An 18,522-nucleotide genomic window follows, 5' to 3' on the forward strand; every position below is an offset into this window, starting at 1 on the left:
AGATTAATATAGTGGTCTTTATTCATACAGGACCCTAGTATACCTTGCATTTTAATATATTAGAAATATATTTGCAGTGACATTTGAAATTATATTTTTTGGCAACATTTTTGGCAGCTGATCTTTGGCAAAGTATGGGAAACTAATGTATATATTTTCATCTTCCAAAATGACATTCAGGAAACTGAGACACTGGCTGATAGGAACAGTAACTTTTAAACAGGTGCATGTACGCACATGTATGCATGTTCGTTGACCTGCGTCCATAGACGTATCCATTTTATAACATATACGTGTATATGCACGCATGTTATAAAATAGGCTGTGCATACTAGGGGTGTGCATTCGTTTTCGCCGTATTGGTGATCCGCAATGTATATTGCACTATTTGTAGTATTTGTGGGGAAGCGAAACGTATCGCGATTCCCCACGAATACACAAATCTTCCCTGAATTATACGGCCATTTAAATAAAAATTTAAACAACCCCCCCACCTCCTGAACCCCCCCAAGACTTACCAAAACTCCCTGGTGGTCCAGGTGCCGGTTTCATCATGGCGCCGATAGCCTTTGTCACAGGGGCTACCAGTGCCATTGGTCAAGCCCCTATCACATGGCCATCAGCGCCATCTTGTGCTCCTACCATGTGACAGGGGCTGACCAATGGCACCTGTAGCCTCCTGCACTCCGGCCGTCCGATGCCACTACTCAAAATGGCGCCGATAGCCTTTGCCCATACTATGTCACAGGGGCTACCGTGCCATTGGTCAGCCCCTGTCACATGGTAGGAGCACAAGATGGCACCGATGGTCATGTGACAGGGGCTGACCAATGGCACCGGTAGCCCCTGTGACAAAGGCTTTCGGCGCCATGATGAAACCGGCACCGAGGGTGTGAGTGCAGGGGATGGTTCCCGGACCCCCCGCTGGACCACCAGGGAGTTTGGTAAGTCTTGGGGGGGGGGGGGGTCAGGAGGGGGGGGGGTTGTAGTTAATTTAATTTTTAGCTGGCACACGAATAGAAATCGCTATATTAACGCATAGGGGCGCCATACGGCCGAATGCAACATATCTGTTCCCCGACGAATGTGAATCACGAATGCAACGTATGGCATCCCTCTGCACATCCCTAGTGCATACATCTGCATGCAATTTTAAATGGATGCACACATGAGCGCACAAATCCCGCGTCTACCGTGTAAGTGGGAGGATTTTACAAGGGACGCATGTCGATGCTATTTGCCATTTTCCCAGTTCATGCCCAGTTTAGGGAAAGGACTTCCAAACCCCCCTATGTTTATTTTAAAATTGATATAGGACAAATAACTAGTTAAAATACCAAGGTTTTTTATGTCTATTTATTTTATTCGTATCAGCTGTAATTTTGTGTTTTTGTGAAGATTGTAAACCGATGTGACGGTCCTTTCCAAACACCGTTATAGAAAAATGAAATAAATAAATAAAAAATAAAAAAATTAGTTTAACAGTCTATCTTTCCCCCTGTTAGCCCAGACCCTTAAAACTCCTCTGTCTAACCTAGATTTTTTTTTGTTTTACTACTTACATGTCATCCATAGCACTTGTGAAAAAACAAAAGCAAGACCTATGCCTTGAATACAATAACGCCCAACTCCGGCTGAGTTTCGCTTATCAGCTGCATCAGGGGCTTATGATTGCATACTGTTATGCCTGTCGGTTGTATATGGCTGCGACCGTGAGTACTCACTACTTGCACCGCTCTCCTGCCCTCCCCGGGTCTGCTCGCTGCGCTGGCCTGCCTACACTGCCGCGTTCCACGGGACTCCTTACAGCGGCATGGACGCCACAACTTCCTACTTCGATGGCGGGCCTTCCTAGCTGCATGCGCGTATCATCGGCTCCGCCTTTGAAGCCTCTTTGGCGGGAACCTCGGAGGTGTCCCTGGTTGATGATGTCATCGGACTCCTATACTTAAGCTCCACCTTCGCCCCCAGCTAGCCGACTTGGCAACAAGTTCCTATGAGTCCTCAACTCCTGCCTTGTGTTCCTGAGACTTCACTATGAGCCTTACTCCTGGACCCTGTCTGGCACCCGCTCCTCGGGGGTCAGTGTGTGCTCCTACGGGGACTCGCTCCCCTGTCCCACCCCGCTCCTCGGGCTGGCCCTGTGCCTCTTGGGTCCTACTCTGCAACAAGCTTCCTCTACTCGGGTCTCCCTTGGAACACCGTGGCAACCCGTGAGTTCTTTGGCTAGCCTTCCCCGCTCTTCGGGGTTGTGCTTGTGTTCCAGCAAGACTGTCTGCACTCTCTACTCCAGAGATTACCTAGAGCTCCCCTGCTCCACAGGGCTTGCTCCAGTGTATTCTATGACTATTGGCTGTCCTGCTCCTCGGGCCTGTTTCTCTACTAGACTGCCATCACTTCTCCGCTCTCCAGGTTCTTACCTACAGCTACAGCCGAGACCGGCTCCGAGGCTCCCTGCTTCGAGGGTGGGTCTGCGCCTCCAAGTCTACGCCCACTACGCTGCAGCTCTGCCCCTCGGGGGCTGTCCTCCCGGAGAACCTTCAGCGTGGATAATCCTGAGACTACCGCCCCATGGTTTGTCTGGCGCATCTCTCCTCAGGATCTCACACCCGATACAACCTACTGTTACTCACTCTACAAGGGTCGCTCTCTGGTCCCTGGGGGTCTCTCCACTACTGTGCCCAGAGCTCCCTGCTGTGCCTATACCTTGCCTCCTGACGGTACGGACCTGTGGGGCTCCCCCCACAGGCTGTAACAACATGCACCTCGGGCCAAGTGTCCACATACCCACAAACCATAACACATACTTTACAAATATGTTAATAACCACATTTGTATAAAGGTGTGAGTCTCAGCTGCTTAGAATGATTACAATGTTAATTTGACAAACACTTTAAATATGCATCCTGATGATTAATCAAAGGTTCTTCACTTGGCAAAAACTAGTAAACAGCGCGATTCTGTTCCCAGGCAAGTAGAATGGCAGTTAATATGTGCTCCAGAGCAGAAGAAACAAATCCAAATCTGTGACTACTCTAGACCGACTTCCGTTTTGTTTTTTGGATCCATCCATAGCACATGTACATTTGTGCATCAGGGGACCCTGGCACGCTCTTGTGTGTTAAGAATTTGCGAGCTGGTTTCAATGGGAAATCCAGGAATGCCCATGCCTCACCCCTTTTTGAGAAAATGTTTTTGTGTGCACAGCAGAAGATATGCCCTTCCTCAGAGGCTTTTTAAAATCCGCTTGGTGCATGCCAGCTTGACTTGTGTGCATATCTCACAGTTTTAGCACACGCAGGGCTTTTAAAATTCACCTTAAAATGACTTGCCCAGTATTTCAAATAGAAGGGAGATTCAAACTAATATTCTAGGATACCTGTTTACTCCTTCAATACTTGAATCATTAGATGCACAGTAAAGTGACATCATAGCATGCATTTACTTTCTCACTAAAGGGCAGGTGTATTAAGGGTTATTTTCCATTTTGAGTCTTTAGGAAAATGCTTAATGTGGCCTTGAAAGGCCAGGATACTAAACTAGATTAAAATCGTCCAATGACATGCTTTATTAGATGATTTTAAAGTGGGCATTTCATCCTGCAAAACTTTTATTAAATGCCCAATGTACTACTGTTGGTCATGCACCAGTGTTATTGGCAGTAGTAACATGCAGCACAATGGAGATTTTGATCTCTCCTTCCACCCAGGTCTTTTATTCCCATGTGGGTAGATTTTCAAAGGCGTACGCGCGTACCCCCCGAAAACCTACCCCAAACCCCCCCTGCGCGCGCCGAGCCTATTTTGCATAGGCTCGGCTGCGCGCGCAAGCCCCGGGACGTGCGTAAGTCCTGGGGCTTGCATGGAGGGGCGTGTCGGGGGGCGCGCCCGGAGTGACGCGGCATTTCGGGGGCGTGTCGCGTGTGACGCGGCGTTTCGGGGGTGGCGCCGCGGACGTGGTTTCGGCCTGGGGGCGTTCCGGGGGCGTGGCCGCGGCCTCCGGACCAGCCCCCGGGACCGGAACTCGGAGCGGGGCAGCCGGCCGGCGCGCGCAAAGTTACACCTGCTTCCAGCAGGCGTAACTTTCCAGCAGGCGTAACTTTGCCGACAAAGGTAGGGGGGGGGGGGGTTAGATAGGGCCGGGGGGGGTGGGTTAGGTAGGGGAAGGTGGGGGGAGAGTGAAGGAAAGTTCCCTCCGAGGCCCCTCCGATTTTGGAGCAGCCTCGGAGGGAACGGAGACAGGCTGCGCGGCTCGGCGTGCGCAGGCTGCCGATTTTGGGCAGCCTTGCGCGCGCCGACCCTGGATTTTAATGGATATGCGTGGCTATGCGCGTATCTATTAAAATCCCGCGTACTTTTGTTCGTGCCTGGTGCGCGAACAAAAGTACGCGTTCGTGCAACTTTATAAAATCTGGCCCATAGTGTGTGGTGAAAAGTCCTCAGTACTATTTTGGATTTTGGTACCACTAGGGCAAGAGATCAGCCCCATCCACTGTTGCACAGCACCACATGAGATAAATCAGGCAGCGGGACTTGAAGGGAGGAGGGGTAGGAACCTCTGGAGTGGCCCAATTTGAGTCTGTGAGGTTGGGGGGACATCATGGTCCTCATTGGGGCTTCAATTAACCCCAGAAGGCTAACCCAAATGCTTTATTAAAAGGTCTATAGAAATGAAAAACAGATTTATACAATGTGGATATCCAGGAGCATGCATCAACGATGGTTTCTCAAGAGCCAAGACACAAAAGCGCTCTGAATTATTAAAGCCCCGTGCCAAATCTGCAAAGCAAGACAAAATCATTTTCCCATTTACCTTTACAGGTTTATCCCATTACATCACTGCTATAATTAGAAAACACTGGCATGTACTACAATTACTCCCAGTTTTTCAAAACAAAGATTTTATGGTGGCTAATAAAAGAGATAGGAATTTAAAAGAATTCTTATCCCCTTCTGCTCTACCGAACCATACACCCACGGCAAAGGCACAACCTGGAAACAATCCCTGTGGCAGATGCAGCGTTTGCCCTGTGAATTTAAGAACCCAGTCCCTACAAATTGGTGTCGACAAAAAGATTTTTAAACTGATGGATTCAACTACATGCAAAACTTCAGGCATGATCTATATTGCCATCTGTCCTTGCGATCTGATATACGTAGGTAAAACTATAAGACCATTCAAAAAGAGAGTCATAGAACACAAAAGTGCCATCAACAGACGAAGTGAAGGTAAACCATTGGTTTCACATTCAGTTGAAAAGGGACATACATTTGAACAGTATAGATTTTGTATTATTAAGAAAGTACATATAAAGGCTGGAGGAGGCAATTTTGATAATATGTTGCTAAGATGTGAACAGAAATGTATTTTTTATTTTAATACTGTGTCTCCTTCTGGCCTCAATTGCGATACTGACTTAAGTGTCTTTTTGTGAATAATTTGCTTTTATGTTTTCTCCAGGTCTGCGCAACTTGGTGTTCACTACCAGTTTTTTCTCAGTATTATGTCTTATTTACTGTGATTCACCTTTACTTTCATTATTCGTCTTTTTTATTCTTAAAAATTGTTTTAATTTTCAATTTTTGTTTTAATATTCAATTTTTGTTTTTAGTGTCATTTTAGTTTTCATATTTACTACTCGCCTGGTCTTTACACGTTTACTTTTTTTAGATTCTCTATTTTTTATGTTATCTATCAGAGCCACTAGATTGACAGTTCTGCTATATATATGACCAGTGAGCTCAACTAAATTAAATATATTATAAAAGTGTTCATTTTCACAATTCTCCATCCGTTTTTGTTTCAATACACTGTATTCATATACCCAATGGGTTCTCACAGCGATTGCATGGTGTTATTGTTAGTTTTTATTTTTGAGTTTTGCACTTAAATAAAATATATACCGATCAATGACATCATCATATATTGAGCTATACAATTTTTATGTTTTTAACACTGCACAGTAAAGTTTGTTCATTCAAAGTTTTTTTCACCACGGCTGCGCAGTAGAAGCACTTAACTTATTTTGGCGGGTCTTTAGAAGTAACGCTATGGACAAGTATTTAAATACCCCATATAGAGTCAGTCATACTTTTTCACTGAAAGACGTGCCAGAGATAAGCTTTTGCTATGAGCCATTACTTCTTTTAAACACTTAGGGGCGGATTTTAAAAGGCCCGCGTGCGCCGGCGCGCCTATTTTGCATAGGCCGCCGGCGCGCATAAAGCCCAGGACGCGCTTAAGTCCTTTCGAAAAGGACTTAAGCGCCCCCTCCCTCCCCTTTTCGAAAAGGCTTTCGAAAAGGGGAGGGAGGGGGCGTATCCGGGGGCGTTCCCGAAACAACGTGGCGTTTCGGGGGCGTGCCGTGGCATTTTGGGGGCGGGCCCGGGGGCGTGGCGCCGGCCCGGGGGCGTGGTCGAGGCCTCCGGACCAGTCCCCGGGACCGGAGGACGGAGCGGGGCTGCCGGCGACGCGCGCAAAGTTAGGGAGGGGGGGTTTAGATAGGGCCGGGGGGGAGGGTTAGGTAGGGGAAGGGAGGGGAAGGTGGGGGGAGGGCGAAGTAAAGTTCCTTCCGAGGCCGCTCCGAAATCGGAGTGGCCTCGGAGGGAACATGCAGCTCGCGCTGGGCTCGGCGCGCGCAGGTTGCACAAATGTGCACCCCCTTGCGCGCGCCGAGCCCGGATTTTATAAGATACGCGTGGCTACGCGCGTATCTTATAAAATCCAGCCTACTTTTGTTCGCGCCTGGTGCGCGAACAAAAGTACGCCCTCGCGCAATTTTATAAAATCCGGCCCTTAGTATTTCAGCATAGCCCGGCTTGCAGTCTGTGTAAATTAGCTTTAGTCTTTAGACATTTTGTATCGATCTGCAACTGTTGCTAATGTTGGCGATTCTGTATGCGGAAACTCACACAAGCATTTAGACACTTTGTATCGCTTTGCTTTTGCAGCAGGTGCTGGTGACTTCTTAGCCTGATCTGATGCAGTTTTTATATCTTTTTTTACTCATTACACAACATATTTAATTTTTAAATTTTTATATTTTTATAATTGTTTGTTGATGAGTATTTTTGTATTGTTTTATGTACAGTATCGATTGACTCCCGTTTATATTTTTTACTTTGTAGTTTTTTCAAATATGTTCTACTGCCTGTCCGGGTAAAATTCTTTTTAGTACTCCTATTGTCAGCCCAGTTAGTTTTTAATACATTGTCTTAAAGTCATTATTTATTGACTATGACATACATTGATTTTGTTTATTTTAGCAGAATTTGCACACATTCAATATATGTTCCCATCCTGTGTATACAAGGAACATAGAGTAATTTTTGAACACACACGCAGTGAGTCCTTACCACGGCTACATAACGATTTCATTACACCAATTTTGCAGAATACATATGGTAAGAGATTTCATTCCATCTGGTGTAAAAGATACATGTTGAAGATACACTATTAGTTATGGGGCGGATTTTAAAAGGGCCGCACGCGTAAATCCTTCCGGATTTACGCACGCAGGGCCCTCGCGCGCCGGCAGCCTATTTTGCATAGGCTGCTGGCGCGCTTACAGCCCCGGGACGCATGTAAGTCCTGGGGCTTTTGAAAAGGGGCGGGAAGGGGCGTGTCTGGGGGCGTCCCCGAAACGACGCGGCGTTTAGGGGGCGGGCCCCAGCGTTTCCGGGGTGGGCCCGGGGGCGTGGCGTCGGCCCGGGAGCGTGGTCGAGGCCTCCGGACCAGCCCCCGGGACCGGAGGACGGAGCGGGGCTGCCGGCGACGCGCGCAAAGTTACGGCGTAACTTTGCTGACAAAGGTAAGGGTTTTTTTTTGATAGGGCCGGGGGGGGGGGGGTGGGTTAGGTAGGGGAAGGGAGGGGGAAGAGAAGTTCCCTCCGAGGCCGCTCCGAAATCGGAGCGGCCTCGAGGGAACATGCAGCTCGCGCTGGGCTCGGCGCGCGCAGGTTGCACAAATGTGCACCCCCTTGCGCGCGCCATCTCCGGATTTTATAAGATACGCGCGGCTACATGCATATCTTATAAAATCTGGTGTACTTTTGTTCGCGCCAGTGGCGCGAACAAAAGTACCGGCGCGCGTATTGTTTTAAAATCCGCCCCTAAAATTTTTCCCACATTAATTATATACTGCACAAGTCTCTTACCAATGGATTTTATTTTAATTCATCCATTCACAGTTTTTATCGAGGTTTGACATTTTTACAATATATTTGCATTTGTTGACCACTTGTTTTATAGAAAATTTATATAAAATTTATTTTAACATCATATTTTCTAACATTTGAAGTTTTAATGATTATTTATCTGCAATTTCCATCATCACTACTTTATCTTTTATTTTTCATTTTTTCCTTTTTATTATCATATTTTTATTTATGACTATTTTTTTTAATCTTTATTAGTTTACTACACCAAGTTGCCCAGCCTGGATCAAATGATTTTGATATATGCTCAATCACATTGAAGACACCCATTAACAATAGGTAGTTATAAATTTTTCTTTGACTATGTTCACCTTCATAATGTGCTTTTGTCCGTTTTGTAAAACTTATATATTCCATATGTTTATCAATCAATATGACTCTTAGTCCATTGTATCCAAAAATTACACATACAACCTCACACATTATCTTTAGTTGAGAAAGATGTTTATTCACAATTTTTAATATATATACACATTATATACATTTATTATTATACATCTATCAATGCATTGCTATCACAAATAATTGTGTTTAAATGTTATTTACATTTTTTTATGTCTCTATTATTTTGGTTTGTCCATAACAATACATATATATGTTTTTTTGTATGTGTATTTTAACATTATATTAAGAGATATGTATATATATTTTGCCTTTGACAGCCCCTGAGGCAGCTCCTGCGAGAACGAAACTCACCCGGAATCGGGCTTTTCCCAATAAAGGCTGTTTTTTCACCAATCAGCTTGTTTTCCCTCCCAAATGCTTAAATACATCTCAGGGTGATGAAGTAAAATTTTGTATCACTAGTGGGTTAGCGCAAATTGCATTGCCTAATGTGATTTATGTTAACCTATTTTAAATATGAATCATTAATATTTTTATTGCATTATTCTGAATTAAATTGCATTAATATTAATGCAGATTAACTCACAAGTGCAGCATTAATACATGTTAACACTTGTGTTGCATGAGTTAACCTGAAAGTACTTTAGTATACTGGCATCTTCAGTAATTCTTAATTTCTATGGAATTTAATAGGAAAGAATGAAATCAGTTTACTATAATGTAGCTTTGGCATAATAATTATCCAATATGTCATAAAACTGCAGACAACCTTTCATTATTAACACATTTTAAAAAGTCACTTTCTCTTATTTTACATTTAAATGCTATTTCAGTAATGCTTCTATCCCTCATAAATGCACATATCGCAGCACAAGCAAAAATACACCACATTTTATAAAGTACACGCGTAGCATTTAAAATACTGTTGCTGTGTACTTCTACGGCCTTTACATATGTATCTTGCACAGAGGGAGGGAGGGAGGGGGAGGGGGAGAGAGCGAGAACCCTTATAAGTGATGAAAAGGAATAGATTTATAGAATGCAGCTAGCACTGCAGTGTACATATCAACTCCTTTTGTTAGACTTTTCATGACTTATAAGGACTATAATTCTTTACGGATGTCATTTTTACAATGAATATCTCTGAATGTGTCAGTAACAATGTCCCTCCTATCCCCAACCCGCTTCAAAGTGTCCCACTAGAGTGGTACATATAAAGAGAGTGTCAGACTGACTCTATACAGAGGTTCTCTCCTCCTACCTCTCTTTATTTTGGACCTGCTAATTGCACACTTATCACCGTAGATAAGTCAAAACAGTCTGGCTTTGTTGCAGATCTAATTTCTATATCCTTTCCCATTTTTTCTTGTTTTAATTTTGGTTTCTAATTTTGCTTTATATCCAATGTTAAATGACATTCAGGAAAAAACTAGATACAATTCACAAAAATGAAAATGACCTTTGTATTGACGTTGGCTGTAGATGCTTCTGTTCTAGGTCTTATTATGAATAAACATGTTAAACACCATCCATGTCTCCTGAGAGTATTGACCTCCTCCATGATTTGGTGATGTCAGAGGATGAAAACTCACGTGGGGAAAAGAAAATGATGGTCCTACCAGAGGTTTCTGAGAGAGGATTTAAAATACAGCTAATTTATTGCCATTCAGTCGGATATAGGTTCAGTTTTCTATTTAAAATGTACCCGCGTATGTATATGTTCACAGAAAAAGAAAAAGTGGAAAAAAAATAGATTTTATTCTTCTCTATAGAGTAATGATATTTGTCTGAATTCACCCATTGGGGACCGACACTTTTTTAGAGGCAGGTGAAGAAGGTGGTAGAAATGGTCATTAGTGAAGGTTGTGCAAATATCTTATATCCTGCCTATATTTGAAAAGGTGCTTTCTGAGAGGGTGAAAAGAGGTAAACAGACCATTAATGAGAATATAGAGCCTGATTTTAAAAAGCAATTACACGCTAAAAATTGGGTTTTAAACATGTAAATGCACTTGACCTATGTAAATGGGTTTTTCAAAATTGCTACAATGTATGCTATTGAACTGTCCATAGGATATTCACGTGTAAGTCCACTTTACATTTTAAAATCGCTATGATAGTATGTTACATTTACACATTCTGGTATCCTCCTTTGTGGCCAGAGCTTAGGGCAGCTTACCAGACTGGGCTACTTGTAAAAGGCTTATACCTGTGGAAAAAAACAATCTGGCAGTCACACTTTCATTAAGCTGAGGGCTTTAGGATTGGGATTGGACAATAGGAAAAAGGAAGTGCAGGAGGTACCAGCGCCTCCAATCCTCTCATTACTGCTTCCTTCCTGCTCTATATAAGAGTCTGTGAAGGGCTGTGGGTGAAGTCTCTCTATTTTCCTCTCCCATAATGGGTAGATTTTATAAGAGCCATGCGTGCATGAGAGAGAGAGAGAAACTCTTTATAAGGCTCAGTATGATCCTCTATATATGGACCATTGTAAGGGGGCACCTTGATTCGGGATGAGTTTTTGGGAGGTGGGTTGGGGTCAGGGGATGTGATGTTACAGACACATTCAGAGATATACGTTGTAGAATTGACATCAGTGTAGAATTATAGCCCTTATAACTAATGAAAAGGAGTTGATTTGTACAATGCAGCTAGCAGAGACTGCAATGCACAAATCTACTCCTGTTAGAATTTTCATCTCTTATCAGGGCTATAATTCTTTATTGATGACAATTTACTATGAATACCTCTGAAAGTATCTGTAACACCCCCCTCCCCCCCCCCCCAAAAAAAAAAACAACTCACCCCAAATCAAAGTGCCCCCTTACAATGGTCCATATATAGAGTATCAGACTGAGCCTGGGGAGGAAATTTAATAAGGAAGAACACAGCCCTTATATATCAGGAGCAAAAAGTGATGCATGCTTGTAGACCCATGTGAAAGTGCAGCATGTGGGAGAATCTAGATCCAACTCTAAATAGGGCAGATTTGAATATTGATGGCATCAGCTGTGGAGGGGATATGGTCCCAGCTTATTGCTTCCGGCAATCAAGTCGCTCACTTGATAACACTTCAGGGAGTATTTCCTCTAAGGATGAACAGTTCTGACTTTTTCTCTGTTATTTCCTGTGGAGCTAGTTGTGTAAGTGTTTGAGAAGCTTTTAGAAACTTTGACAAAGGCTTTCCGTGCCAGGCTCCATCTGATGATGTCACCCATCTGTAAGGACTACCATCCTGCTTGTTCTAGGAGAAGTAAGATAGCCAAGAAGGGCTTGTCTGTGAATATTTTGTGTTTGTCTGCCTGCATTAATGCCCTTGAAGAAGATTTAAAATGAAACAGAAATCATGTTGGGCTAAACATTCGTGTTGCAGAGCAAAAGAAAGAATTGTTTCTTCACAAAACAAATGTTGCAGAGTTAAAGAAAAGGAATTGTTTCTTCACAAAATAAGATAAGTGTTATCTATAACAGTGCATTGACTTTATAAAAAGTTAAAAAAAAATCTTTTGCACACCACATATAAACAAACCAAAAACAGGGGAGAAATAGTAATTAGTGAGACCTATGATTGTATCGCAGCAACTTCCTCATGATATTTTTTTCCCACCGAAAAATTCAGAGAGAAAAAAATACTAAGGGGGAAAGAGAAAAGCATCACTTATTGGCAGCTCCCTTTGTCTGGGGCTACCCTTTACTTAAAGGGCCATGCTGGCTGTAAAGCACTCTGCCTCCCAATATGTCAAAGATCTCCTGAGGGTCTGGGTAGAGCCCTTCCCAGCTCCCCACTGCCTGTAGAGGCAGCTCAGAAGGGGAATAAAAGTGAAAAAATAGAATGGACCGTTGTGTGGTGATTCCCCATCCCCTTCCCAAATCCCTCCATGTCCACAAAAGTCAATCCTCCCTTCAGTACCAGCCATCCTCCTGATATAAGCTAGCCCACCTCCCGCGGCTCCCCCTAGCTCACCCATCTGGTCATATCTGGTAGTCTGGGACGTAGTGGTGGGGAGTCCATGGTAACATAATGACTCCCTGGTAGTCTAGTGGGTCCAGCCAATAAATCTGATTGATTTCTTAAAATGTAAAAATTTCCAGTCTTGCTAGGAATAGGTGGCTGATGCTTGTGCTCTCCCATGTGTATTTTTTAATCTCGATACATCTATGAGATCATTGTCAGTTATAATAGACAATAGTTCTTTAGCAGATAGTGAGCAAGGCTCCAAATAATTCCTATCATTACTTTCATCAACTGTACAATTAAAATCTCCCTCAAGAATAAGACTATTGTCAGACGACATGCATTTTTTTATGAGTGCTCAACTTAAAAAAAAAATCCTTTCTTTTCCAACTAGAAGTGCATAAATATTATTCAGATCTGATTATGACTAAATGTTGCTTGAACTTTTAGTAATCTTCCTTTATTAACTTCATCTACTACAAGTGAGTCAGGTTTCAAGTTCTCAGGGAATAAAACAGCAGTGCCTTCACTTATGTATGAGCTGTGACTAAGAATTACTTCTCCTTTCCAGTGTTTGTACCATTCTGCTCGATTATCTTCATCAGTATGTGATTCTTGTAACAGAGAAATATAAATCTTCTTCTGTACCAAATATTAAAAGCAATGGCTCGTTTGTTAATGCTCCTATATCCATTAACATTCAGCGTTTCACAGGTAATTCTGCTCACCATATATGAATTTAGTGAGGTACTGCACAGAACATCCAAAGAAATGTAACAGATAAGAAATAGAAACGTTCTCTCTCTTTTCCTTTTTAATCTGTATCACTTTTGTTTACAAAACTCTAATGATGTTTTGCTTAAAATGTGCTGAGCAGAAGTCAGAAATAAATTCAGATCTTGGAAACTCATGTTTATATCCACATGTCACTTCCTCTTGGAAACTTTTTAATGAATAATGTGCTGCCCAGCAGGTAGCTCAGAGCGTTGGTAATCAGGGACACCCTCACCATACTTTCAGACTCCAGCTCACTCTATGACTCTGCGGCAGACCCCCCTAAGGTAAATGCAGAGTCTGAGGAGGAAGCAGCAGCCCAAGGGATTTTAGAAAACACCCTTCACATTTTCAAAGGTGATACTCTTTGAGGCATTTGCTTCTCCCCTCGGGGTTTTGAGATTTCTCTAACTGCTCAGGATGTTTCAGGGCATGGGTACTGGAGACTTGTGGAAACTATACCAGGAACTCAGATCATTTAGCAGTTACCTCTGTAGCCTGGGACACATCTGCCTTTAAAGGTCTTTTATTTATTTATTTATTTTTAACTAACAGCTTGTGTTACTAGCCCCTGAATCATAGCTCCTGATAGCGACAAAGCAGCACGTTCTGTGCTTTCAGTCTCTCAAACAGCCCCAGACTCGCTCCGTGCCCCGTGGTCACTGACCTCTGCCTCTGATTCACCATCTGAAAACACCTTCATTCTTATCTACCACCTCTGTTATTGTCGTTCCTGTCTATTTTTTTTTTTAATTCGGACATTGTTTCATTAAATGAGTCATACTTCCACAGTGAAAAACACTTCATATCTTCATAATTAGAGACCTCACTTCTATATGTATGGCTGGCTAGACCTTCACCACAGAGTAAATTTAGGAATCTTCCAGAAACAGGAGTGTCCAGAGGTGCAGACAGGTTAGTGAATGCCAGTTCTAGTTCATCCCTAAAAAAGGATGATTCTTTGTGAAAATCTTTATAGGTGTCCCCCTGAATTATTGTGGAGGTAGCAGGAGGAAGTTTACGTCTTAGAGTAGTGGAAACGTTTCTCCAATATCTTAGGTCTTCAAGTGAGAAGGCCACTTTTTTTTTTTCACACGGCAGGCCTGTTTTTCTACTGTTTTATATTTTGTGGCAGTGGTTAGAGTTTCCCTTTGCTATTGTCCACCAAGGGAGAAAAAGCTCAACGCTCCGCAAAAGCTTCTTTAACAAAGCTTCTTTATCAAAGATTTTCTAGCCAGAAATCCACAGCTGGGAGCTGAATTCTGGTTTTGTGCATGAAAAGATGGCGAGGACTCTGTGGGTTCAAGCTTTGCACAGTGTCCATCTCAAAGAGATGAGAGGGGAGTTCTGTTGAAGGTGTTACAGGTGCCAAAGAAATCTGTACTTAGGATATCTTGGAGGCAAGGGATGGCAAAAGGGACATCCTGGGATCTATTAGGGATATGCTTCCATTTAAAATTGTTTTTAAAATGAAATGAACCCGCCCCCCCCCAATTTTTTTAAATTTCTATCGCTTTTAGCATGCACTATTCAGCTATAGTACGCACTGGTTGCCAAAATGAAAAATAAAACAAAAATAGCCCCCAATGAAACAAAATTTAGGTAACAACCTCCCCTGCCTGTGAAACAACAAAATATTATTTGGCCTGCACACCCCTAGGATCTATTCCATTGCTTCGTAACCATTTTCTATTTTTGTATGTAATTTGGAGAATCCAAAAGTCTGGATTGGATTTGTGCATTTTCTGCTACTTCAATAATTTTCAGCAAAGGTTTTTCGCTTTGGAACACATTCTGGTGAAGAGGGTTTTTATTTTTTATTTGACTATATGTGATTCCCTTGAGCCTCATAGCAGAAAATGTCCTTATCCAGGTCTGCAGCCAATTCCGAACCCCCCACCCCCCAACACTGCAGTTCTCAACAGGTGGACCCTTCCTTATTTCAAGGAGTGTCCTGACAAAAGGCAGGTACATGAATTTGAAGGCAGCATTCAAAGATTTCTTAACAGTATAAAAATCACACAGACATATTATCTTTCATCTCCTCTTGTTTTAGAGCCTGAAGGAATCTTTTTAATGGGACTTGTTAGCTTCCCATATCTAGACAAGTCTCTTGCTAACTATTTATTGCTCGAAAAATGGTGGCACATTTGAAGTAACAACTTTAACTGATGGAGCTCACAAAAGAACAGACTATAACAATTGTCTCTGAAATGACTGGGTTTACTAATGCATGCCTATTTTCAGAAACATCAGTTCTGTTCATTTGAGAACTTAAGTTCTTATAACCAATAACCTCGCTCACTGTCAGCCCACAGCCCTCCATGGGAGCACTTTCTGCAGGCAGAACTCTTAGCCCATGCCTGCCAATTAAAACTCCACCATTTTCACTAAGTGGATGGAACTTTTCCCCTGAACCAGCCATCCTGGACAGGTTTGTTGACCAAATTCAGCTTTACCAACCACATCAGCCGCCAAACAGAAAAATAAACCACAAAGGGGAAAAAAAAACCTGAAAGAAAAGAAGAAAAAGCAAATGTTGCTTACCTGTAACAGGTGTTCTCACAGGACAGCAGGATGTTAGTCCTCACATATGGGTGAAGTCACAGGATGGAGCCCAATCACGGAACACTTTTGTCAAAGTTTCTAGAACTTTGACTGGCACCTACCTGGCATGTCCAGCATGGCACTAACCCTGCAGCCAGCAGGGGTCCCCCTTCAGTCTTGTTTAAAAGCTACAGGAAGTGCCGAAAAATAAAAGAAGAAAAGTAACAAACCCAACACCACGGAGTGGCGGACGGGTTTCGTGAGGACTACCATCTTGCTTGTCCTGTGAGAAAGCAAATGTTGCTTACCTGTAACAGGTGTTCTCACAGGACAGCAGGATGTTAGTCCTCACATATGTGTGAGTACCGAGCTGAGGTTGTCCGAGTATGCGCCAAATGTACCCAGGTGTGCAAGGCAGTAGGACTAGGGTTGAATTTGGTGGAGGGCATCCTGAACCCTAACGGGCAGGCGGAAAGGTGTTGATACATTAAGTTGTAAACATGTTGCGCAAGACAGACTGGCCGAAGATGGAATCTTGTCTTCTGGCTTTATCCAAGCAATAATGGGCTGTAAAGTTATGGAGAGAACTCCACGTTGCAGCCCTGCAAATGTCAGGAAGCAGCACCGAACATAGGTGTGCTACTGAAGTCGCCATGGCCCTCACTGAGTGTGCTTTAACACGGTCTGGAAGCAGAATGCCCGCTTGCTGATAACAAAAGGATATGCAGTTCACTAACCAGGAGGAGAGAGTCTGCTTACCCACAGGCTGCCCCAATTTGATGGAATGGAAAGAGACAAACAAATGAGTGCTTTTCCTGTGGGTAGCTGTACGGTCTAGATAGAAAGCTAGAGCTCGTTTACAGTCAAGGGTATGCAGAGCCTGTTCTCCTGGGTTGAAATGGGGCCTGGGAAAAAAGGTAGGTAGTATAATGGATTGATTGAGATGAAACTCCGATACTACCTTATGTACGAACTTAGGATGAGTGCGGAGTTTAGTGTAAGGCAGATAGGTAACTAGAGCCTGTAACTCACTAACTCTGTGAGCAGAAGTGATTGCCAAAATAAAAACACTTTCCATGTGAGATCACAGGAATGGAGAGGCTCGAATGGTGGTTTCATGAGCCGACCCAAAACCAGGTTGAGGTCCCAAGAAGGGGCCGGGGGATGGAGAGGCTCGAATGGTGGTTTCATGAACCGACCCAAAACCAGGTTGAGGTCCCAAGAAGGGGCCGGGGAATGCAGTGGAGGTTTGAGGTGGAGCAAGCCCTTCAGAAAACGTGAAATAGGAATGTCCCCAAATCCTTTATGGAAGGTGGCTACCGCACTGACATGCATTCTGATGGAGGAAGTTTTTAGACCTGATTCTGACAAGTGCCAGAGATAGTCTAGAAACTTCGTGGTGGGACAGGTAAAGGGGTCAAGGGATTGAGAAGAGCACCATGACTTAAACCTGTTCCATTTGTAAAGGTAGGATTTTCTCGTGGAAGTCTTCCGCGAAGCAATCAGGATACGGGAAACTGGTTCCGAAAGGTTAAGTGGCTGAAGAATTAACCTTTCAACATCCAGGCCGTCAGTGACAAGGCTTGAAGATTGGGGTGGCGTAGGCACCCATCGTTTTGAGTGATCAGAAGCGAGTCCTTTCCCAAGGGAATGTGCCTGCAAATGGAGAGATCCTGAAGTATTGGAAACCACATTTGGCATGGCCAGTGAGGTGCTATCAGGATCATGGTTCTCTTGTCCTGACACAACTTCACGAGAGTCTTGAGAGAAGTGGAAGTGGAGGGAATGCATAAAGGAGACCGGTTGCCCATGAGAGGGAGAACGCATTTCTTGGCTGAGAGTGTTGGCTGCGAGTGAGAGAGCAAACGTTCTCTACTTTGTGGTTTTGAAATGTCGCAAAGAGATCTATATGAGGGTAACCCCATTGTTGGAAGATCGAGTTCGCCACTGAGGGGTTGAGAGACCACTCATGCGGCTGAAAGGTGCGACTCAGCTTGTCTGCCAACACATTGTCCACTCCCGGCAAGTAGGTGGCCCTGAGATACATCAATTGGGAGAAGGCCTCCGCACATATCTGTGCAGCTTCCTGACACAGAAGGGAGGAGCCCATCCTTCCCTGTTTGTTGATGTACCACATGGCCACCTGGTTGTCCGTCTGAATCAGGATGACTTGATTGGACAGGCGATCCTGAAATACCCTGAGAGCATATCTGATTGCTCGAAGTTCAAGGAAATTTATTTGGTGTTTCGCTTCCTGTGGAGACCAAGATACTTGTGTCTGCAGTTCAGCCACATGGGCTCCCCAGCCGAGGTTTGAAGCATTGGTGGTGAGAATTCTTTGTGGGTCTGGAGCCTGGAAGGGCAAGCCTTGGCGTAGATTGATGTGATTTTTCTACCAAGCTAGAGACTGACGGAATGAGTCGGTGACGTGGACAATGGTCAACAGGGGCTGAATGGATTGAGTCCATTGTGACCTTAGCGTCCACTGCATGACTCTCATGGCCAAGCAGGCCATTGAGGTAACCTGAACTGAGGACGCCATGTGCCCCAGCAGGATGAGGAAGTGGCGTGCAGTCATGCGGTGCTGCGACTGTAGCTTGTGTGTGAGAGACGAGAGTGAGAGCTTGCTGTCGAGGCAGAAAAGCTTTTGCTTGCAAGGTGTCCAAGTCTGCCCCTATGAATGATA

General features: G+C 43.8%; 1 protein-coding gene across 2 annotated transcripts in view; it reads right to left on the bottom strand.

Annotated features, from left to right (window-relative positions):
* FUT9 (fucosyltransferase 9) overlaps positions 1-18,522 on the bottom strand; it is a 213,706-nt gene that overhangs the window by 24,405 nt on the left and 170,779 nt on the right. The gene's annotated exons all lie outside the window — the stretch shown is intronic.

This window comes from Rhinatrema bivittatum, chromosome 3 (genome assembly GCF_901001135.1).
Source record: "Rhinatrema bivittatum chromosome 3, aRhiBiv1.1, whole genome shotgun sequence".
Lineage (NCBI taxonomy): Eukaryota > Metazoa > Chordata > Amphibia > Gymnophiona > Rhinatrematidae > Rhinatrema > Rhinatrema bivittatum.